The 23,976-nt window shown below is 43.3% G+C and overlaps 1 long non-coding RNA gene across 2 annotated transcripts; it reads right to left on the bottom strand.

Annotated features, from left to right (window-relative positions):
• Positions 1–1,727: 1,727 nt before the first annotated feature.
• Positions 1,728–18,518, bottom strand: LOC142761359 (uncharacterized). 2 transcript variants are annotated; one of them, XR_012883620.1, is made up of 5 exons: positions 18,435–18,518; positions 13,427–13,562; positions 9,574–9,669; positions 2,515–2,634; positions 1,728–2,398 (listed from the first exon to the last, which is right to left on the bottom strand). It is a non-coding gene; the product is annotated as an uncharacterized LOC142761359 (long non-coding RNA). The 2 variants fall into 2 exon arrangements; XR_012883619.1 differs by lacking the exon at positions 13,427–13,562.
• Between the last annotated feature and the right edge of the window lie 5,458 nt (positions 18,519–23,976).

The raw sequence follows: 23,976 nt of genomic DNA, 5'->3' as shown, positions 1-23,976 counted from the left end.
ATCTTGCCTGCTCAAAATATGCCAGATAACCAAATGTTTTATAACTTACAATATCATGTTTAAAACTGTACTGTTAAAGTGGATTTTCTACGGAAACATTTTTAAAAATAATGATACCAACATATGAATATCTTATCCAAATAAAACAAGCCCCAGTATTTAAATGATTTTTTTCGGTATTTTTTTTTCAGTATCATTTAGTATGTTAAGTGGCTAATACCTCTGCTAATAGCTGATAAATGTTAATATAGGACGCACAGTAGAGATATAAAATACAATTCAAGTCCCTTAATGTTGGTCATAACCTCAAGCGCATCTCCATATCATTTTGTCTTTAATGATCCACTAAAGCGACTGTTCCCTAGTATAATAATACTTGAAGACTGCACATAAAAGTGACCATTAGTCATGAGCCTACAGACCAAGTACAGATCATTCTGTGAACCGGGATGTTTAATGTTGTAATCATACCGTAGCTTTTATTTCATATAGAAGTGTGAACAAGCGTTTTAGGTTAATGTGTAATAGAAACCTTCCTATAATGACACTTTTTTTTTTGTCCAGCTTCTTTCTCAGATGAGTCGCACACTGCTTTTAAAGAATGAATTATTGGACATCACAAGATTTGCTGACAGTGCCAGGTAGAAGTAATTCTTATTTTCTGAACTGTATCCAGCATGTACTGGCGCACTGTGTCAGCAAAAGGAAGATTATTTTTGTCAGTGTCCATGTTAAATGATATTATATTTATGATGTAAAAAGCTTGGTGTCTAAGTTGCTGTCACAGAGCGAATAGAGGAACTGCTTGATAAAGAGGGGCCATTCCGAGTAAAAGGAATGAGTTTAAACCTAGTATTAGCTAGGTTTTTCTTTACCCAGGGTAAGGTCTTAGCAAGCAGCCCTAGCCCAGTATTGAAATACAATCGGCAAGAAAAATTGGCTTGTTAGCGTACCTCCTTCCACCCAGCAAGTTGGGCGCAAGCCAGCCCCCCAATCCAGTCACCCCTGCAAGATACAGAAATTAGTTGGGATGAATCGATCATTGGGATGAATAGTTGTTTAACAGACATACCAATGTTGGATTGACTGGGGTGTATGAGGCTTTTGGAGAACGGGGGCTCAGTTCTGGTTGTTCCATCCTTTTTGCTATTGGGTGGTGAGAATCTATGAAAGACTCCCCCCTCTGTTTGCATTGCTAACAGTGGGGTTGGAAATTGGCCCAAAAGTCATGGAAAGGGCATAATGGGGCCCTTCCCTCCTGAGTGGCTAAGATAGCCACTATAATGAAGGCGCATGTTAATCTTTGCTATGGGGCCCCTTCTCTTCTATGTATGCCACTGTATATCCACCAATAATGTCCACTGCCTAATCAGGTAACTGTTCTCTACACCTAGAAACAAACAATGTATAGGAACTGCACTGTAGCGAGAACCAAATAAATGGCGGGTGCTATCCTCAGGGATTTTGACCGAATCCCTAAAATCTTCAATACAAAATCCAAGAGCAAAAGGCATCTTCTCTTACTGTCTGTAGGTTAGCAAGAAGAAGGGCAGATGGAGTAGAGTAACACATGACTGCAGGATGAAACTACACACAGGGTTTGTTTGTGGTCTGTAACCATGGGGATACATGTGTTTGCACAGGACCTGTAGACACAAAATAATCTTTTTGAATCCATACTATTTGCAAATAAATTTAATTTGTTTTAATTTAAATGCTTTTGAGCAGTAAAAATGGCAAAAGTGCGCATAGCCAGTCTATGGACACCTTTGCACTGAAATTTGTTTTATTGTTCATTTGTTTCCTAAATGCAATATAAAGCAACTTTCTAAATAGTCTTTATTAGAAATATCCTACCATTTTCATACTGTAGAGTCTGCGCAACATCTTCAACAGTTTGTTGTCCTGCTGCTTCTGACATAGAGAGAAGGAAGGGGGGAGAGGATGTACACAGATCAGAGAGTGGAGAGGGAGATCCCCTCAGATCAGAAAGTGGAGAGGGAGGGCAGATCACACAGGTTAAACTGTATCAGAATGTAGATAGGGAGGAAAGCACAGAAGGAGGAAAGATAAATCACACAGGCTGTGTATCAGTGTACAGAGAGAGGAGAGAACCCAGGACACTTTGTAGGGGGAGGGTGTTTGTGTGTGTGGGGGGGGGGGGAATCACATACTCTTCAGCATGTGTCTGTTAGCACAAGGGAGTAGAAATCCCTTAGGGGTTGTAGAAGGAGAAAGCAGTACAGGAATGAAGCTGTGTTGATATATAAAGGCTATTGAATACAGCAGCATCCTGGAGTCACAGAACTCACATCCATCATGTATTACTAGGAGGGATATAGTCCACATGAGAAAAGTCTGAAACTAGAAGCAGGTTGCAAACTGCATATCAGGAGGTCTGAAAAGAAATAAAGGAATGAAAATTGCAGCCTTAAACTTAGTGCAACTTTTTTGACACTATGTAATTACTAACATATGCAAAAATCATTTTTCCATGTCAAAGGTATCCATTACCTTTAAAGGTGTTGTCCCACCATAACAACTTCTCACATATCCACAGGACCCCCACCGGTCACAAGGTTGTAGGTCATGAATCCCCTGTTTGAACAAAGCAGCATTCATTCTCTATGGGACCTGTGGAGAGGTGATAAGTAGTTATGGTGAGGCAACCCATTTAAGTAGTATCCTGTAGACAGCTCTAAAATAATGGCAGCACTAAATATTTTTTCAAGATTAAAATATTATTCTGATTTGGAAATTAACACAAAGTTAGACTATGTTTTTTTTTTAACCTGTTCAGGACCGCGCCATTGAGCCTTCAGAACCAGACACCGTTTAGCTATTTTTAGCACGCATTAGTTAAACAGCGATAACTTTTTTATTTGTTGGGCTAGCAACGTGATTTTTGCGATGTTTTTTTCCATAGACATTGCAGGTCTCTTTTTTTTTAATCATTTTTATACACACCCTTTTTGCTATTTCAGAATTTTTAGGCTTAAAGTTTGAAAATAATAGTAAGAAAATAAGCTTTTTTACTTTTTAGCAATTTTCTTCTGGTAATAACATAGTTTTACCCTAAAATAGACCTTTTCTTTGTGATTGTCTTTGTCGACCGTAAATTTTTATATATTACATGTCTATATTAGGGTAATTGGGTCAGGGCTAGCGTTACAACAATGATTGGCGGGGGAATTTTTTTTGGGGGTGGGTATTTTATGTGTATTTATTATACATTTTTTTTCACTTTATTTTACTTTTATTATTTTATTATTATGGTCTGTCCCTTAAAGGTCAGAAAAGACCTTTGGGGGACTTTATTTTTTTTACTTTCTTCTTTTGCACCATGTTTTTCCACTGTAACTGGAGCTGCACAGCAGTCCCAGTTACAGGGGAAATCAGCCCTCTTATAGTGACTATTGTCACTAATAGGGCTGTGCTGGGTCTATCAAGACCCAGCAGCAGTCTGCCACTAACGGCATCCCAGCGATGATGTGACCAGTCACATGATCACCGGCACAAATAGATGCAGCGACACTGCCGCTGCCTCTATTCTATGCACTGTTTAGTAGATATCAGAGAAGATAGAAGCAGCGAAAGCTTCTTCTATCTTCTCCTCAGGGTCCCCAGCAGTCACTGACTGCCGTAGACCCGACATTCAGCTGCCCGATCGCTCGGGCAGCAAGCTAAAACCTGCACCATAAATAGTCTATGGCACGGGTTTTAAGGACCCTGACTGCCGGCCGTAAATACACAGCCAACGGTCGGGAACCTGTAAGGGTATGTTCACACGTGCACATCCGTTACGGCTGAAATTACAGAGCTGTTTTCAGGCGAAAACAGCTCCTGAATTTCAGACGTAATGGCATGTGCAGCCGTTTTTCGCAGCGTCCATTACAGACGTAATTGGAGCTGTTTTTCTATGGAGTCAATGGAAAATGGCTCCAATTACGTCCCAAGAAGTGACATGCACTTCATTGACGTGGGCATCTTTTTTACGCGCCGTCTTTTGACAGCGGCGCGTAAAAAAAAATGACCGTCTGCACAGTACATCGTAAAACCCATTCAAATGAATGGGCAGATGTTTGCCGACGCTTTCAAGCCTGAATTACGTCCGTAAATAGTGCGTGTGAACATACCCTTAAAGTGAAAATCATACTAATATTGGTGTTTTTGACTATATGAGTGGGAAAAAAAGTTAAACCAGAGCCCAGAACTCATTAAAAAGATCCATTTTGCTGTACATCCTTTCGTATTCCTAACTGACCTTTTGCATATATAGAGAAAAATTGCAGGCGGACATGTACAAGCAAGTAAATTCTAGTCATCTTAGGTTGGAAAACTCTTAAGTTACAATGTTCACAGACAGAGACTAGACAGGTTACAATAATGAAATGCAGTATATAATTCTTCCACCATGCATCACCTGATATAGGACTTTGAACTTTTCTTTCAAACATTATCTGCATGTTAGCTGTTTTTGTAAGTGAAGCAGCTGTAATAGAAAGCTTTTAAATGTACTACGTACCTGAAGTTTATTACTTTGCATGAAACATACTACACACGTGTGCTTTTTACATGCAGTGGTGTTTTTTGTTTTTTTTTAGAAATTACCTTAGTGTATATTCACATATGGCACATTAGTTGCAGTAATTTTTATGGCTATTTTATTCATCTGAATGGGGCTTGGAAAATTTTTCAACAAATTTGCTATGTGTAAAAATACCCTAGTTTAAATGTACATTGCTGTATTATAGTTCTATATAACCCCCGATTTGTACAGAGCTGTAATAAGGCACCCATAGAACATGGACCATACTGTTCTTATGTATGAAATCGGAGGCATACAGAGTTTTGTGGCATTCCCCATCGGATGCTATATTACAGTAATTCCCCACTAGAAATATCTTAATCTTGGGAAGAATACCTCTGGAGGCACCATATGGCTGATCATGAAGTGCTTATGGTCTGTTCTACGGAGCCAGGGGCGTAGTTAAAGGCTCATGGGCTCTGGTGCAAGAATTCAGCTTGAGCCCCCCTACCCCTCCCCAACACCACCAGACCCCTGCACACGCCTATGCTCTGCTGCCGAGTATAATGCCCCCCATAACGCCCCCACAGTATAATGCCACCACACAGTATAATACCCCATAGCTGCCCCCACACAGTATAATGCCCCCCACACAGTATAATGCCCCCCCATAGCTGACCATCACAGTATAATGCTCCCCCTCATAGCTGACCACCACAGTATAATGCTCCCCATAGCTGCCCCACACAGTGTAATTCCCCCCATAGCTGACCACCACAATATAATGCCCCCCATAGCTGCCCCCACACAGTATAATGCCCCCCATAGCTGCCCCCACACAGTATAATGCCCCCCCATAGCTGACCACCACAATATAATGCCCCCCATAGCTGCTCCCACACAGTATAATGCCCTCCATAGCTGACCACCACAGTATAATGCCCACATAGCTGCACACCCACAGTATAATGCCCCCCATAGCTGCCCCCACAGTATAATGCCCCCATAGCTGCCCCCCACAGTATAATTCCCCTATAGCTACTCCCACAGTATAATGCCCCTGGTGGCTGCCGCACAGTATATTGCCACCCATAGCTGCCACATACAGTATAATGTCCCCCATAGCTGCCCCATACACTATAATGCCCCTTACAGTATAATGCCCCCCATAGCTGCCCCATACAGTATAATGCCCCCATACAGTATAATGCTCCATAGGTGCCCCATACAGTATAATGCCCTCCTTAGCTGCCATTTACAGTATAATGCCCTTCATAGCTGCCACATACAGTATAATGCCCTACCCAGTATATTGCCCCCATAGCTGCCCCATACAGTATAATGCCCCCATACAGGATAATGCCCCCCAGAGCTGTCCTATACAGTATAATGCCCCCATACAGTATTATGCCCCCATAACTGCCACATACAGTATAATGCCCCCATACAGGATAATGCCCCTCATACAGTATAAGGCTCCCATACCGTATAATGCCCCTCATGCAGTATAATGGCCTCCATAGCTGCCACATACAGTATAATGCCCTCCATAGCTGCCACATACAGTATAATGCCCCCCATACAGTATAATGCCCTCCATCGGTGTCCCATACAGTATAATGTCCCCATACTGTATAATGCCCTCCATCGGTGTCCCATACAGTATAATGTCCCCATACAGTATAATGCCCTCGATAGCTGTCCCATACAGTATAATGCCCCCATTCAGTATAATGCCCTCCATAGCTGCCCCATGCAGTATAATGCCCTCCATAGCTGTCCCATACAGCATAATGTCCCCATACTGTATAATGCCCCCCATAGCTTCCACATACAGTATAAGGCTCCCCATACACTATAATGCCCCGATACACTATAATGCCCCATACAGTATAATGCCCTCCATAGCTGTCCCATACTGTATAATGCCCCCATACAGTATAATGCCCCCTATAGCTGGCACATACAGTATAATGCCCCCATACAGAATAATGCCCCTCATACAGTATAATGCACCCCATACAGTATAATGCACCTCATGCAGAATAATGCCCCCATACAGTATAATGCCCTCCATAGCTGCCACATACAGTATAATACCCCCATACAGTATAAAACCCCCATACAGTATAATGCCCTCCATAGCTGTCCCATACAGTATAATGCACCATACAGTATAATTCCCCCCATACATGCCACATACAGTATAATGCCCCCATACAGTATAATGCCCCCATACAGTATAATGCCTCCATAGCTGTCCCATATAGTATAATGCCCTCCATAGCTGCCACATACAGTATAAATCCCCATACAGTGTAATCCCCTTCATAGCTGCCACATACAGTATAATGACCCCAATAGGTGCCCCATACAGTATAATGCCCCCATACAGTATAATGTCCTCCATAGCTGCCACATACAGTATAATACCCCCCATAAAGTATAAAGCCCCCATACAGTATAATGCCCCACATGCAGGATAATGCCCCCCATAGCTGCCACATACAGTATAATGCCCTTTTAGCAGCTGCCATATGAGCCCCCCCCCCCCCCCCGTTTCACCCTTAATGCCCCCTTATTATGGTTACAGGTCTGAAATCTCTGGTTTTGACCATTGAGGTAAACTTTAAGCCATCTTTTCCCTTGCATGGCGTTATTACTTGGACACTTCAGGATGTTTTTATTTGAGCTATTTTTGGTTGCTTATTTGGGGATTATAACAGTATTGTATGGGTATTACCAGTATTACATGGGAAATGCATGATGACGGGGGCGTATCGATTGCGGTCACAAGGGGTGTGACAGCAACCAGCTCTGGAGGGGAAGGGAGCCTGCCAGCCTCGGGCCATTAGTTTCCTGCTATGCCACTAACTCTAGTAAGCCACAGGCTATTTTACGCCTGTGGCTTACTGGAGGTCAGGAGGATGCTGACTTACCAGGGTGAGTTCAGTTTTTTATTGTCGCAAAGGAGGCACTATTAATGTAGGGGGCCTACATGGGGCCTATATGGGGGCACTATTGATGGGGGTAACTACTATTTGGTGGATAAACTACTATATGGCGGTACCTAACTACTAGATAGGGCACCTAACTATTACATCTACAGTATTTAGTTGAGAGGTTTTTATAAACCACTTCTTACTACTAGCATTACTATTGTCAGTCATGTAGTCTGGCTCACTGACTGCTCTGCACCATTCCCTTCTATATTTTATGCAATATTTCTACCATCAGGTGTATTCACGTTCTAACTGCCCCAAGGATGATGTAGGACTTGAGACAACTTTAGCAATTTTTTCAAATAAAGGAATATATAACAGAATACATGACACTTTTGGCATTAGTATTGTTTTGGCAAATAAATATGCCCTAGCACTCTAAGGCCTAGTTCACACAGAGTTTTTTGGCGGTGTTTTTGACGGAAACCACGTCGGAAACTGCATCAAAAACTGCCAAAATCACCTCCCATTGACTTCAATGGCGTATTTTCCCGCGAACGGTTTAAAAGCGAAATGCTCTTTCTTCAAGCGTTTCCATTTCTGACCTCCCATTGACATCAATGGGAGGCAGAGAAACGTTTTTCGCAGCGATTTTTTGCCTGCAGCGCTCAATCACCGCGGCTGAAAAACGCGGCAAAGAGTGTGCAGGCAGGTCAAAATCTGCCTCAAATTTCTGAAAGAAATACCCTAAGGGTATGTTCACACGACAACGGCAAATACGTCTGAAATTACAGAGATGTTTTCAGGAGAAAACAGCTCCTGAATTTCAGAAGTTTTTGCATGTACTAACGTTTTTCGCTGCGTCTTTTACGGACGTAATTGGAGCTGTTCTTCATTGGAGTCAATGAAAAACGGCTCCAATTACATCCCAAGAAGTGTCCTGCACTTCTTTGACGCGGCCGTAATTTTACGCGCCGTCTTTTGACAGCGACGCGTAAAATGACAGCTCGTCTGCACAGAACATCGTAAGACCCATTGCAGGCAATGGGCAGATGTTGGCAGACGTATTGGAGCCGTCTTTTCAGGCGTAATTCGAGGCGTAAAACTCCTCCATTGCCTGAAAAATGGTCGTGTGCACATACCCTAAGAATAACACTTTAACGGCGCTATGATTTTTATTAAAAGTGAGAAAAAAAAGATAGTCACATAATTTGAATTGTACGTTTTGTGATAAGGATATGATACAACTCACAATCACCATTCCTATTCACTAATATTAACTGATCGTTAGGAAGTGACAGCAATGTCTCTTGCTTAATGTGGCTTATTGAAGGGACATGAGGACATATTAGGGCCTACGGACGTCATAGAGATAGGTCACATGCTTAGAACCCTTTTCTATGAGCCAGAACGGAAAGTCGCTTTGTCAGAGTGGCTCCTGCTCTGCCGGACCCGGTCCATCCATGCTTCGCATGGTTGACTATGTGAATAGCTCGTAATGCTAAATTTTTATGGCATTTGTATCCCCTTTGCGACTATAGTTACTTTGTCGACAAACCCTTTAATACTAGATTCACTGTTGTTTAATAGACATTTGTAATCACATCATTAAATTCGATTATACATAAAGTTTAGTATACCGCAGTTTAAATATGAAAGAACTTGACTTCTATGGGTTATATTATATTTATGTATAGCTATGTCCCACAGTACTGTACGTATATATGGATATAGAGACCTATATTTCATGGCTGTTTAGCAGCAAAATGCATGACTGTTAAATATTTCCTTGTAAAGTGTGTCATATTATAATCTAGGTGTTTGCTTTTGATATTTGCGAACCTGTAGTAGAAGTTAATATTTGGCGTTACAATTTATAATATCAATCTTATTATATTTAACTTGGAAGGTATTTTAAGAGTCCTATTATTTCAATAAAACAGACAGCAGCTTAATGCTTCTCACAGCTATATAGCCAAATGGTCTCATCGGATTTACACACCATATCTCCTTAAAAACACGAATAAATCTACAAGTCTTTTTTTTCAAAATGGATATTAGGTTGTCATGGTAACTTGCAACTGCATCGTGCCTGCTCTTTACCTTGTAGTTGCAATTTGGCTGTACACGGAATCTACAAGTGAACTCCTCTTCTAATATTCATGCTCAAGAGTTAGGTCACATAACACAGCACAATATCTGAGAAATGTAAAAATGGCATGATTTATTAAAGTTGTTAATATCGGGGGTTGTGTCAAGCATAAAGAAGACATCCGGACAATTTTGACTTCACAAGATTAAGGAGAAACTCCAGCAAATAAGAAATTTCCACGGTTGACATTCCTGTAGACAACCAGCAGAGACACTAGAGAGCAGAAGAGCAGAAAGTTCCCCTTCATTTTACAAGAAAAAGATGACCACAATATTAGATAAGCATTTTTTTTTTTTATTTGAAATGTTGATTCCGTAGAGGGGGTACCCACCGGGAGAGACTATGGAAAACATTTATCAATAGTATGGTAGGAAGAACACTTAACAAAGAAAAGACAAAATGTGTAATTTCGTGTATTGGACGAAATTGAGCAAAATGCAACATATATTTGACACAACTCATGACATAGAAGACACGGTAATGCCAACATGTGAGAGGCGTAACTTGAAGCTCTTCGGCTCCAATGCAAAAGCACAGTGGCTCCCTTTGCTCTGCTCATTGGTGGGGATCCCTGTTGGAACTCCACCAATTACAAATGAGCCATCAGTAAGTGTATCTCTTGAAAAAACTGACCGGGCCAGACGAAAACTGCAATCGCCTTGTGTGCAGTCCTACATTCTTCCACTGTGATACCCACAGGGATCGCAGTAAAGAATTACTTTTTTCAACACGACTGACTGGGTGAGTGTCGCCTATTTTCCTCTACATACAAACCTATTAATCATAACATTTCTTGTGGATATTACAATATGTGTTGGCAAATTCTCTGAGTACGTTTTTTATATTGTAGCGCACTTATTGTATTGGTTGAGTGATCCCGTAAATGTTCATATTGTATAATGTTACTTAAATTTGACTTATGTAAAATGAAAATATTTATTAATATTTTACAGATACAAAATAGTACAAAAGAACAGCAGTGAAACATATTATAGAACAATTGTTGACAATTTTGTGAAGTTTATATTTTTTCCTTGTAGAATTTAATCGTTTTATAAAAGTTTCAAGTAGTCCAACAACACATAATATTTGGATGAATTGTTGATGTATTGTATTAAAGTTCAATTACAGAGGTACGGAAAGGGGGGCTCCGGCAGATCTACAACATCTCAAGAATACAGCGGGGGAGCACCACACTGCACTCAGAATGACATGGACTTGGAAGGGGGCTAATGAATAAGCATTGAGAATAATATTGAAAAGGACAATGCGATCTCTCCATGGTGCTAACAGATATGGTACTACTAACAGGCGTGGCACTACTGACAGATGGAAAAGAAAAATGTACAATAGGCTATTAATATAATGCCTTGATCTACTGTTCTTATGTTAAATAGTGCATTTAATATTTTGCTGCTTTAGCTTTTTAAGGCATATCAACTTATTTCAATTACAAAATAACTGAATAGGAATATAGTTTGGGATATTAGAGATGGACTGTAGAACTAGCGATTTTTTTTGTTTAATTGAAATAAATGGGTTTTTAGATGGGTGGACGCACACCCACTGCCATACGTGGTGCTAGCTGCCTGACTCAGCAAGAGGTTGCAATCTTTCCCTGCGAACCCCCTCAAAGTACAAGGGCCCAGCCTAAAGCAGATAAACCGCTGTGATAAGGGTGAACCCATTATCAGGAACCTAGCTAGGAAACCCTGGGTATCCCTGCTGGTGGTAGGGAATATGTTGCTTTTACCAGGAAGCTGCTGGCAGGTGGAGCTGACAGGTAGAAGTGTCAAACTAGCAAATGTCATTAACAGAGCGGGAGTGTCAGAGCCGCGTAAAAAAAAACAAGGGTCAAACAGTAGACAAGCGAGAATAGTCAACAGTTCAAGGTCATACACAGTAGCAGTTAGGAAAAAATCAAAAAAGGTAAATGGGAAAAAACACAAAAACCAACCTGAGGTTTCAAACTAAAACACAGAGCACACTAGTAGAGGGAACCAGGAAGATAAATCAATAACTGGCAAGGATACCATGGAAAAGCAGTATTAAATAGGAGACAGAATGTCACGTTGGGTACGTGGACCCATTGGGCCGTACCGCCTTAACGGTATGGCAACTGGCCAACAGGACACAGGTAACAGCCTATAGTTCGTATAGGTGTACCTGTAGTTGCTTCAGACAGTAGTGAGGCAGGCTCGGAAGGGACATTGGCAGCAGGCAGACACCAGGCATGCTGTAACAGGACAGGTGTGGTACACAGCACAGTACGACTTCAACTCAATACGGTACTTGACCAGGACAGCACGGTATATAGGTTACAGGTAGCAGGAACGGGAAACACTGGGAACTAGAAGACACTAGGAGACTATTTGCAGAGACAAACTAGGGTAACGACAACAAAGCTCAGGCAAGGCAGGAAGGGGCTGGGCCCCTCTTATAGTCCAGGGTGCTCATGGGCTAATTTTGTACTTTAACTCAGGTGAGACGGGACCTGGCCGGGAGAAGCGGAAGTGAGCGCTGGGTGTCCTGAGGAGGAGATGGGGGCCAGCACTCACAGATCCATGGCTGCGTCCGTCAGGAGGTGAGTGAGCCTGACAGCCCGCGGCCATGGGCATGACACAGAACTAATAGATTGGTTCTCAGCTAATCATGAGACAGAACAGCTCCCATATGAAACCCTTCTTCTAGCCTTTTCCCAGGTACAGAAGCATGGAGTGTGACAGTTTAGCTGCTCAGGAACCCTATAAGAAGTGTACCAACTTAAAAGGAAAATAACAATGCTTCCTACTCTCTATTAGACTACATGAAGGGACTGCAAAGAAATTGGCGCATTAGTAAATGATTTTCTAAAGTACGAGGGAGGGTCTCTATGAAAAACATCTTGTTCTCAAATTAGCTGTTAAATAGTTACTGACAGTAGCCACTTCATGACTAGCATACTCGTCATTGTCTTCATGGGTCCAAGAGTGTGACAATGGCTGTAGTACACAACTGGAGAACCCATCCAAATACTCAATGCTGATTGCTGTTTACAAAGGCAAATAGGGTTGTCTGGCCATATATTGCCTGTTGTTAGAACATACTTATGTATGCCCTAACAACTGCCTGTGTACTTTTAATACTATATTAGTACTTTATGCTAATGTACTGGCATATAGATATATGCCAGTACATTATAATAATAAATAGATAAGCAATCAAAATGTTAAATATCCCTTTCAGATTAAAAAAAGTAAAATAAATTATGAAAATTTCTGCAAAAAAAAAACAGACAAACACATATTTTACATAAAAGGGGTCTTTCCATCTTGGACATTTATGGCATGTCCACAGGATATGCCATAAATGTCCGATAGATGCAGGTCCCACCTCTTGGACCCGCATCTCTAGAACGGGTACCGCTGACCCCCGTCCTACCTTCTTTTGCTTTTGCTGCTCTCCGGCCACAGACTGACGAGGTGGTCGAAAGTTTGGAAATAGCCGAGCTTGTGGAGCTATTCTGTTTCCATAACTCCCATAGAAGTGAACAGGAGTTACGGAAACAGCGTAACATGGCGAGCTATGCTGTTTCTGGAGCTTGGGAGCGACGGTGCCTGCATTGTGCCACACAGTGCCCAGAGAGTGCCCTAATTTGCCTACATACAGAAATATGGAGCCAATATAATACTATACTATGTCCACATAGTTCTATACTTTGTCCACATTAATTCAAACAGTGTTTAGAGAGCCATACTTTGCCTAATTATACATACAGTGCCCAAAACAATTAGCAAAGAGTAGGAAAGTAAAAAAATTACTCACCTGTTCATTCCCCTGCCGCTCCACTGCCACCTGCAATTTTGACATGCCGTTATTGCAAGTGATCGGTGGAGCCAAGCACTGGCCTCTGCATTGATGCTGGCAAGAATGTCACGTCACCGCTAAGGCCCGTGATTGGCTGCAGTGGAAGTCAACAGAGAATATTTTGCCATTTTTCTGTTCCAGAAAATGTTTATTATTTTTATTATTACAGTTTTCTTTCAAATATATTTAGCACCTGTCACATGTAAATTCTAATAGGCTACCATAATTAAAGCCTACTGCTTGATAAGTTTTGAAAAAATTAATTCTAAAAATAGTTTGTCCAGCAAAAACTTTGGTTTAGGAAAATATTGGACCTTGTTTTTGGCACACAACTTTCTTTATTTAGTTGCAGCCTACTGTAGATGTGGCATTTTTTACCATAGATTTCATTAGGGAAAAAAAACGCCAGAATATAAACTGCCTGTAAAAGGTTTAAAAAGCGGCAGCCGCAAATTCATACCAACAATAATACATGTGGTGTGTGCTGCTTTATTTTAAATGCAATAGTAGTGCCATACCTCCCAACCGTCCTGGATCCGGTGGGACAGTCCCGGTTTCTCACCAGGGTCCCGCCGTCCCGGGCGGTCTGCAAAATGTCCTGCTGGGCACTGCAGCTGTATCAAAACAGCTGATCTCTGCTGACAGGCGTCCTGCATGCCAGACGACTGCAGCAGCGATCAGAAGAAGGCAGGAGTCTTGCGGCGGTGTTCTCACTGGGATCAATGCCGGCACGGGAGTGGACCAGTCAAGTCACCTGACCTGTCATCTGACCTCACCGGTCAGGTGACAGGTCAGGTGACTGGACTGGTTCACTCCCGGGCCGGCATCGACACCAGTGAGAACGCCGCTGCAAGACTCCTGCCCTCTTCTGACGGTGAGTGACGTCAAAGCAGAGTGGAGAGCGGCAGCAGTAGGCTACCTCTACCGCTCTCCGCTCTGGTGGCATTGTGGCACAAAGTATAAGGGGGTTGTGTTGCCCTACCTACAGGGGGGCTGTGTGTGGAGCTATGTACATGGGGGCTGTGTGTGGCGCTATCTACAGGGGGGCCGTGAGAGGCGCTATCTACAGGGGGACTGTGTGTGGCGCTATCTACAGGGGGGCTGTGTCTGGAGCTATCTACATGGGGGGCTGTGTCTGGACCTATCTACAGGGGGGCTGTGTGTGGAGCTATCTACAGGGGGGCTATGTGTGGAGCTATGTACATGGGGGCTGTGTCTGGCGCTATGTACAGGGGGGGCTGTGTCTCGCGCTTTGTACAGGGGGGACTGTGTGTGGCACTATCTACAGGGGGGCTGTGTGTGGAGCTATCTACAGGGGGGCTGTGTGTGGAGCTGTCTACAGGGGGCTGTGTTTAGAGCTGTCTACAGGGGGCTGTGTGTGGCGCTATCTACAGGGGGGCTGTGTGTGGAGCTATCTACAGGAGGGCTGTGTGTGGAGCTATCTACAGGGGGGCTGTGTCTGGCGCTATGTACAGCGGGGCTGTGTGTGGAGCACTCTACAGGGGGGCTGTGTGTGGAGCTATCTACAGGGGGGCTGTGTCTGGCGCTATTTACAGGGGGCTGTGTCTGGAGCTATCTACAAGGGGCTGTGTCTGGAGCTATCTACAGGGGGGCTGCATCTGGAGATATCTACAGGGGGGCTTTGTCTGGCGCTATGTACAGGGGGGCTGTGTGTGGAGCAATCGACAGGGGTGCTCTGGTGGATGATTTTTCCATTGACCAGTAGTTTCCATTGACCGGTAGTTACACAACTGGAAAAAAAAAATCCCCATCATGTAACTCTGCTACCTGTCAATTGAAAAGTCATCAACCACAGGGTCTCCCTCTTGACTTTCATTATTCTTAGCCTCTTTGTTATACCCAAGTTAGGAAAAGTAACATAAAGATGACATAACCGGATCCATAATATCTGTGATATCCAGACAGTCTAGAGATCCGCAGTGAAAATCTGCACTTGTTATTTGAAGAAGGATCTGGCCGTGATTTGATGTGTTTATGCGGGATATTGGGCGTGGTTAGGGGGCGTGGCTTAAAACGTCCCTCTTTTCCGAATTCAAAAGTTGGGAGGTATGGTAGTGCAGTTCACAACCACTTTTGCCCAAACTCTACCATGAGTGATGTTAGCTTAAAGGGGTTATCCTAAGATTAACATTTATTACCTATCCACGAAAAAGAGACTGGAAGCAGCACTCAGCAAAAAAATGTGAATTTATTCACCCAACACAGCAACGTTTCACTTGTGAAACGTTGCTGTGTTGGGTGAATAAATTCACATTTTTTTGCTGAGTGCTGCTTCCAGTCTCTTTTTCTTGGATATATGCATGAGGAGCTCGTCACTCCTTGATATTTTGAAGCTAGCACCAACCGTTTCTGGCTATTGACACAGTGCTGCTCCTATGTTTGGATCTCCTATATATTACCTATCCACAAGGTAGGTGATACATTTCTGATTGCTGAGGTCCTCACCAATGGTACCCCCACTGATCACTAGAACTGGGGTCCCGAGACTCCTCTTCCTTCTCACTGCACAATCACAGTGAGGTGAAGCTTGAATGGGGATGTATCCTAGCATGCGCTCTGCCACTCTATTCAATGTCTATAAGGTTGATAGAAACAGCCGAGTGTTGTACTCGGTTGTCTCTGTCATTCTCGATATACTCGAACACCGCTCCATTCAAAGTTCTTGGAACCCCTGTTCTAGTAATCGATGAGGGTCCCAGCAGTGGTGGCATTCATCAATCAGACATTTCTTACCTATTCTTGGGATAGTCTTGGAATAACCCTTTTAAGGCTTCTTGAACATGGCAGTATTACGGGGAGTATTTCTATTACCCTTTTTCTCTTTAAGGGTATGTTCACATGGAATTTTTTGCAGGCACAAAAATCTGCCTCATTATTCCTTCAGGAATTTTGAGGCAGATTTTTGACCTGCCTGCACTCTCTTCGCAGGCAAAAAACGCAGCGAAAAACGCTTTCTCTGCAACCCATTAATGTCAAGGAGGTCAGAGACGGAAACGCCTGAGGAAAGAGCATGTCGCTTTCTTCCCACGAGCGTTTTTTCCGCTTGCGGGAAAAAACGCCTCTACCTCCCATTGATTTCGGCTGGTTTTTGGAGTGGTTTCTGACGCGGTTTCTGCATCAAAAACAGCGCTAAAAAACTGTGTGAACTAGGTCTCAGGTTATGTTCACACACTAAGGCCTCATGCACACGACCGTGCTCGTAATTACGACTCGTAATTACGAGCACGGCCGGGCACGGCCGGCCACGGGCAGCCGGCCGCTTTTGCGAGCCGTGCTGCCATTATAAAGTATAGCAGCACGGGCCGTAAAATAGAAAAATAGAACATGTTCTATTTTTTTAACGGCACGGGCACCTTCCCGTGAGAAAACGGGAAGGTACCCGTGGCTAACAGAAGTCTATGAGCCCGTTATTGCGGGTCGTAATTACGACCCGCAATAACGGGTGTTTTTACGGTCGTGTGCATGAGGCCTAAGGCTGGATTCACACGACCATGTTACGTCCGTAATGTACGGAACGTATTTCGGCCGGAAGACCCGGACCGAACACACTGCAGGAAGCCGGGCTCCTAGCATCATAGTTATGTACGATGCCAGGAGTCCCTGCCTCGCTGCAGGACAACTGTCCCGTACTGAAAACATGATTACAGTACGGGACAGTTGTCCTGCAGCGAGGCAGGGACTCCTAGCATCATACATAACTATGATGCTAGGAGCCCGGCTCCCTGCAGTGTGTACGGTCCGGGTTTTCCGGCCGAAATACGTTCCGTCCATTACGGACGTAACATGGTCGTATGAACCCAGCCTTAACAAAATACCCCTGAAAATACAGAGCTGTTTTCAATGGAAAACAGCCCCTGATTTTCAGCCATTTTTTTTTAAGCATCTCTCGTTTTTTGCAGCGTTTTTTTACGGCCGTTATTTGAGCTGTTTTTCTATTCAATGAGTCAATGAAAAACGGCTCCAAAAACAGCTCAAGAAGTGACATGGACTTCTTTTTACGGGGTATCTTTTTAGGCGCCGTTATTTGAAAATTATGCGTAAAATAACGCCCCGTCAGGGCAGAATGCCGTATTTCCCACTGAAATCAATGTGCAGATGTTTGTAGGCGTTCTGCTTCCAATTTTTCAGCGGTTTTTCAGGGGGTAAAAGGCTGAAAATAGTCTGTGTGAACATACCCTAAGGGTTCCACTCCTGGTTTTGGCTTACAAATACTGATGCAAAATACTAACCAAAATGCTGCTGTTTGAAAGTGGCCTAAAGGAGTTTCCCATATTGCCAGGATATGTCACCAGAATGATCAGTGGGGATCTGACCATTGGGACCCCAACTATTCACTAAAATGAAGGGGCTGTGGTGTTCTGTGGAGCACCGGAGCCCCTTAAAAAAATTTCCAGGCACCAATTTTGCTGGATTCTGATTCTCTGCACAGGATTTAGTTGGAAGCCACGGACCCTTTGTTCTCATGATCAGTGGGAATCCCAACAGTCAGGCCACTTGCTAAGTGTGGAAATCTGCATGCAAGTGAAGTTACTGCATTGCACCCTTGCAGCATCTCTGTGAATTTCATATCTGAGGATATATCGATGATCTTTCTTCAGATTAGTGCAAAACATCTTACAACATTGTTATTCTAAATTATTAAATAGTCATTTCTTTGCATCTGCATCTTATTCCAAATACAACACAATGATGCAGATAAAGACATTTGTGAAGTTTTATTTCCTTATATTGTGTGATTATAATACAAGACATTGGAAGAAATCCGAGTGCAATAAAAATGTGAAAAGCGCTGAAGCATTCTTCTTCTGATCGGCTTTTTAAAAGTTGTAATGACACGCATTCTGCAAGCAAACCGTCGCTCTGCAACTAGGTGGTTCTAAATAAAGAACTCAAGTCAACAACAGGAAGTAACTCCCACAGAAAAAAGGGCAGAATAAGAACTCACCAAATCTTGTACGCAGCTCACAACGAGCTTTTGTTCTACATTCTCTCGCTTAAAGCTTTTTTTTCGCTTGGCCTTGTTTTAAAATGTACACACGTAACAAAAAAATATGTTGTCTTTTCTCCTGCACACACAGCTGAGGGATCAAAGTACTGTATGTCTGATTAACCCTATTCATCGCCTGTGCAGCCTCCCCATGTGCTGTATGTTTCATTAATAACTTCATTATGTCTGTCGGAAACGATGTTTCTAAACCCGTTTATAGAAGCTACTGCCCAGTAGCAATATTGTTCCATTAGTTAAAGGGGGATAAGTAAAACATGGCTGTTTTATTAAGAAACCGCACCACTCTAGTCTATGGGCTGTGATTGGTATTGCAGTTTAGTCTCATTCATTTAAATATGGATGAGCTGCAATACCGCACACAGCCCAAGGTTAAGAGTGGCGCTGTTTCTGGAAACTAACAGGTTTTTTTTTTAATTATAAAATCCCTTTAAGATTTCTTTTAACGCCTAACAAGCAGAATGATAGGCTTCCATGCACACATAGGAGATTGTTCACAGTTTTATAAATAAATGATCAATTCTGGGGAACCTGCATGAATATATTGGATAACAGCATTAACAACAATTCCCTAATATACACTTGTTATTGGAACTGTTCCCTATAATCTAATAATAATAATAATAATAATAATAATAATAATAATAATAATAATAATAAAAATGTCCCAATTCTCTGCAGCTCCCTGTCAGCTTATCAATAGGAACAGGCTATTTTACAACAGGGAATGCCAAAACTCTCAACATTTAAATGCTTTGCTGCACTATCATGTGAATTAGGTGTGAAAAGGGCGGCTGCGTAGAAGTTTACATAAAAAGAAGGAATTTCTATGCCAATTTGTGGACATTCCTAGGTGGAGCAGGGCAGGGTTTAGGGTATGTGCACACACACTAATTACGTCCGTAATTGACGGACGTATTTCGGCCGCAAGTCCCGGACCGAACACAGTGCAGGGAGCCGGGCTCCTAGCATCATACTTATGTACGATGCTAGGAGTCCCTGCCTCGCTGCAGGACAACTGTCCCGTACTGAAAATATGATTACAGTACGGGACAGTTGTCCTGCAGCGAGGCAGGGACTCCTAGCATCGTACATAAGTATGATGCTAGGAGCCCGGCTCCCTGCACTGTGTTCGGTCCGGGACTTGCGGCCGAAATACGTCCGTCAATTACGGACGTAATTAGTGTGTGTGCACATACCCTTAGAGTGTCCTACGATTTGGGATTCAAATATTGGGAGTAGGGCTCCTTCCCATTTGCGTATAAAAATACGGCTTAAATACAAATGTGAAATACAGATCATCTTTTTTACAATTTGTTCTGTTTTTGTTCCATATTTTGTCATGAGATGTCTGTTTTTTTAGGCCTTATTCACACGAACGCACGGACCTATGTTAGTGAATGGGGCCGTTCAGACTGTCAGTGATTTTCACGCAGCGTATGTGCGCTGCTTAAAACTCACGACATGTCCTATACTTGCCCGTGTTTCGCGCAGCACGCACTCATTGAAGTCAACGGGTGCGTGAAAATCGCGCACGGCACACAGAAGCACTTCCGGGTGACGCGCGTGATTCGCGCTACAGCTGGTAAAGAAGAGAAGAGAAACATAAAACCCCCTCCTTCTTTACTGTGTTGTCACATAAAAAGGGAGTGTCATAATGATGCCGGCTGCGCGAAAATCACGCAGCCACGCACCATATACACATGTCACACTGAACTTTTGCGCGTGCAAAATTCAGCGTTTTTTGCACGTGCAAAACGGACAGGTTCATATGAATAATCCCTTATCTGTATTTGTTCAGTTTTTTGTAAAGGCCATGATCACACACGTGGTTTTGATTTTATTTATTTATGTTACTTATATAGCGCCAACATATTCCGCAGCGCTGTATAGAGGTCCTCTTTTACTGTTCCCATTGGGGCTCACAATCTAAATTCCCTATTGGGAAGTTTTTGGGGTGGGGGAGGAAACCCACACACTACATGCAGATGTTGTCCCTGGTTGGATTTGAACCCAGGACCCCAACAGTGCTAACCACTGAGCTACCATGCTGCCCATTGATGCATTGTTTGGCTCCATTGTTTTGAGTCAAAGCCTAGAAGTTGATTAAAAAAGAAGCCCCATGGACACGACCGTAAAATCTCCATTACAGTCCATAATTACGGGCCCATTCATTTCTACGGCCGACAGACACCTATTTCTATGTCCGTGCCGTTGAAACCTGCCGAAAACCTGTGCTCCTATACTTTATCCGCGGCCGGCCGTGCGTGTAATTACAGGTCGCAATTACGGGTCGTAATTATGGGCACGGTCGTGTGCATGAGGCCTTATGCATCTCCTTTCTTTTGTACCCACTTCTATTTGGCCGAAAAAACTGTATCAAATCTGCATGTGTGATCCTGGCCTAAAGGTTAATTTTTTTTTCATGTATTTGACTTCTATGGGCTAAAAATAGTAACAATAATCATTGGTAGGCACATGCTGCATATTTTTTTTAAAAATGGCATCCACATAAAAACGCACATTGATGTCAATAGGAGAAAAAAATGCTTAAGACCAGGATCACACATACAGTTTTGATGCCGTTTTTGGCTCAAACATAGGTGTGTACTGAGAAAATGAGATGCGTGAGTCTTTTCCTTATACCTTTCCTTCCTTTTGAATCCACTTTTGGCTCAAAAAACGGAGCCAAAAACCGCAACACAAACTGCATCAAAACTGTGTGTGTGATTCAACTCTTAGGCCAGGTTCACATGTACTGTAAATACTGCGGATTTTCCACAACGGATTTAGTTGAGGAAAATCTGCACGTCCGAGGTGCATCGGTGCTCAGCGCTGCGGGACGCGTTATCACTAGAATCTATGGAGGGATGCGTGAAGCGCGAAAAATAGGACATGTCCTATTTTCTCACGAAACCTTCACATGGTCCGTTGAAACAGCAGCCGTGTGAACGGCCCCATTGAATTACATAGGTCCGTTTGACAGCCGTTCTTTTTTTTTTGCTGTCACATAGATGTATAACACGTTTGTGTGAATAAGGCCTAATACAGTAGTAGCAAAGTGGATGAGATTTGAATAAATCTCATTCACAGGATGCGTAAATGATAAGCGGGGTAAAACACTCAGAAATTGACCTGCGGTGCGTTTTTGTTTTTTTAAACCGCAGCATGTCAATTGTATTTGCCTAATCACTGCATTTGTGTTGCAGGTTTTTCCCATTGAATTCAATGGGGAGATAAATCCCGCAACAAATAGCAGATGTTGCGATTTTTGTGGTGGAAAAGCTGCGATTCCGCCGCAAAAATCGTATCTCAGAATTTTTTTAAGACTCTTATACTTAGGCCTTATTTACACGAGCGTAGTTCACATCCGTGATACGCGTGTGGAAATCACGCGCGTCGCCCGGACCTATGTATCTCAATGGGGCCGTTCAAACAGTCCGTGATTTTCACGCAGTGTGTGTCCGCTGCGTAAAACTCACGACATGTCCTATACTTGAGCAGTTTTCGGGCATCACGCACCCATTGAAGTCAATGGGTGCGTGAAAACCACGCACGACACACGGACACACTTCCGCGTGCCGCGCGTGATTCGCGCTACAGTTGTTAAAGGAATGAAGTAAAAAAAACACACCACATTCATTGCAGTTTCTAAGCATCAAAACCGCGTGTTATAAGGATGGCATATGCGTGAAAATCACGCAGCCACGCACTAAACACTTATGACAGATGGAACTGCAAGGGCATGACCACACATGGCGGAATTCCTCCGCAACTGTCCGCATCAATGCCGCACAGAATCTGCGTTGCAGATTCTGCAGCGGATCTGCACAAAATGTGCAGAAAATTGATGCGGACTGGCCGCTGCGGACTGCAGGAAAAGTGCTTCTCTTCTCCCTATTCAGTGCAGGATAGAGAGAAGGGACAGCACTTTCCCTAGTGAAAGTCAAAGAAATTCATACTTACCGCCCGTTGTCTTGGTGACGCGTCCTTCTTTCGGCATCCGGCCCGACCTCCCTGGATGACGCTCCAGTCCATGTGACCGCTGCAGCCTGTGCTTGGCCTGTGATTGGCTGCAGCCGTCACTTACACTGAAACGTCATCCTGGGAGGCCGGACTGGAGACAGACGCAGGGAGTTCTCGGTAAGTATGAACTTATATGTTTTTTTACAGATACATGTATATTGAGATCGGTAGTCACTGTCCCGGGTGCAGAAACAGTTACTGCCGATCGCGTAACTCTTTCAGCACCCTGGACAGTGACTATTTACAGACGTCTCCTAGCAACGCTCCCGTCATTACGGGAGCCCCATTGACTTCCTCAGTCTGGCTGTAGACCTAGAAATACATAGGTCCAGCCAGAATGAAGAAATGTCATGGTAGTAAAAACAATACGCTCCGCAGCACACATAAGATCTGCGGACTTCATTGCGGAATTTTGACTCTCCATTGAAGTCAATGGAGAAATTCCGCCATGAGTCCGCAACCAGTCCGCCACTGCTCCGCAACAGACAGAGCATGCTGCGGACAACAAATTCCGCTCCGCAGCCTATGCTCCGCAGCGGAATTGTACGCATCGTGTAAACGAACACTGCTAAATTAAAGTGAAAGTCAATGGAGAAACGGCTCCGCTGCGGATTAACGCTGCGGAGTGTCCGCAGCGGAATTTAAGTGAAATTCCGCTATGTGTGAACCCGCCCCAACGCGAAAAAAAAGCATCTTTTTTTGCGCGTGCAAAACGCACACGTTCGTGTAAATTTCGCGTTACCCAGAATTCTGTGCATCTTCATCCAGGCCGACCTCCTGAGATGACGTTTCATCCCATGTGACCACTGCAGCCAATCAGTTTTCTGCAGCGGACATTCCGGACAGAAAACTGCGCCTGGAATTCCTGCAGCCACCAGGGTGAATAGACTGTGTGCTTTTACGCAGTGTATCTAACCTGTCTGAACATACCCTTAAGAGGCCCCACAATAACATTTGAAAAAACACAATGTGCGCTAAAAAACGTGTTGTTTTAACATTCACAATTACATAACATCTGGCCCGGCTCTATCACTTTTTGAATTTGCAAAGGGATCAATGACAGTAATAAGTATATATTAGGCAATTGATGTTTATGGAATACTCTCATATATTAGTGTAGAAGAAATATTGTAAATTGTCTTCAGCGTGCTATTCCTGCTGTGAGGAATTATATCTCCGGGATTGTAGTAATGGATAAAAAGCAGCTGGTTTAAAGTGAAGCTTTACCTTGAAGCCCTTTATAAACAAATACAGTAAAGGCTTGTCCACACACGACGGAATTGCTGCAGAAAATTTCTGCAGCAATTCCGTTGAAAGTCGAAGGCTTTCCACTGCGGCAAAAATTTACCATTTCCTGCGGTTTTTGCGGCACAAAATGGTGCGTAAATTGCTGCGTTTTTCCCAATGTTAGGAGATGGAGACATCTCCTATGGAAAACGCCGCAATTCTGCACACT

This window comes from Rhinoderma darwinii, chromosome 4 (assembly GCF_050947455.1).
Source record: "Rhinoderma darwinii isolate aRhiDar2 chromosome 4, aRhiDar2.hap1, whole genome shotgun sequence".
In the NCBI taxonomy this organism is placed as follows: Eukaryota; Metazoa; Chordata; class Amphibia; order Anura; family Rhinodermatidae; genus Rhinoderma; species Rhinoderma darwinii.
The sequence above is the reverse complement of the archived record's forward strand: the minus strand, read 5'-3'. Positions and strand labels throughout refer to the sequence as shown.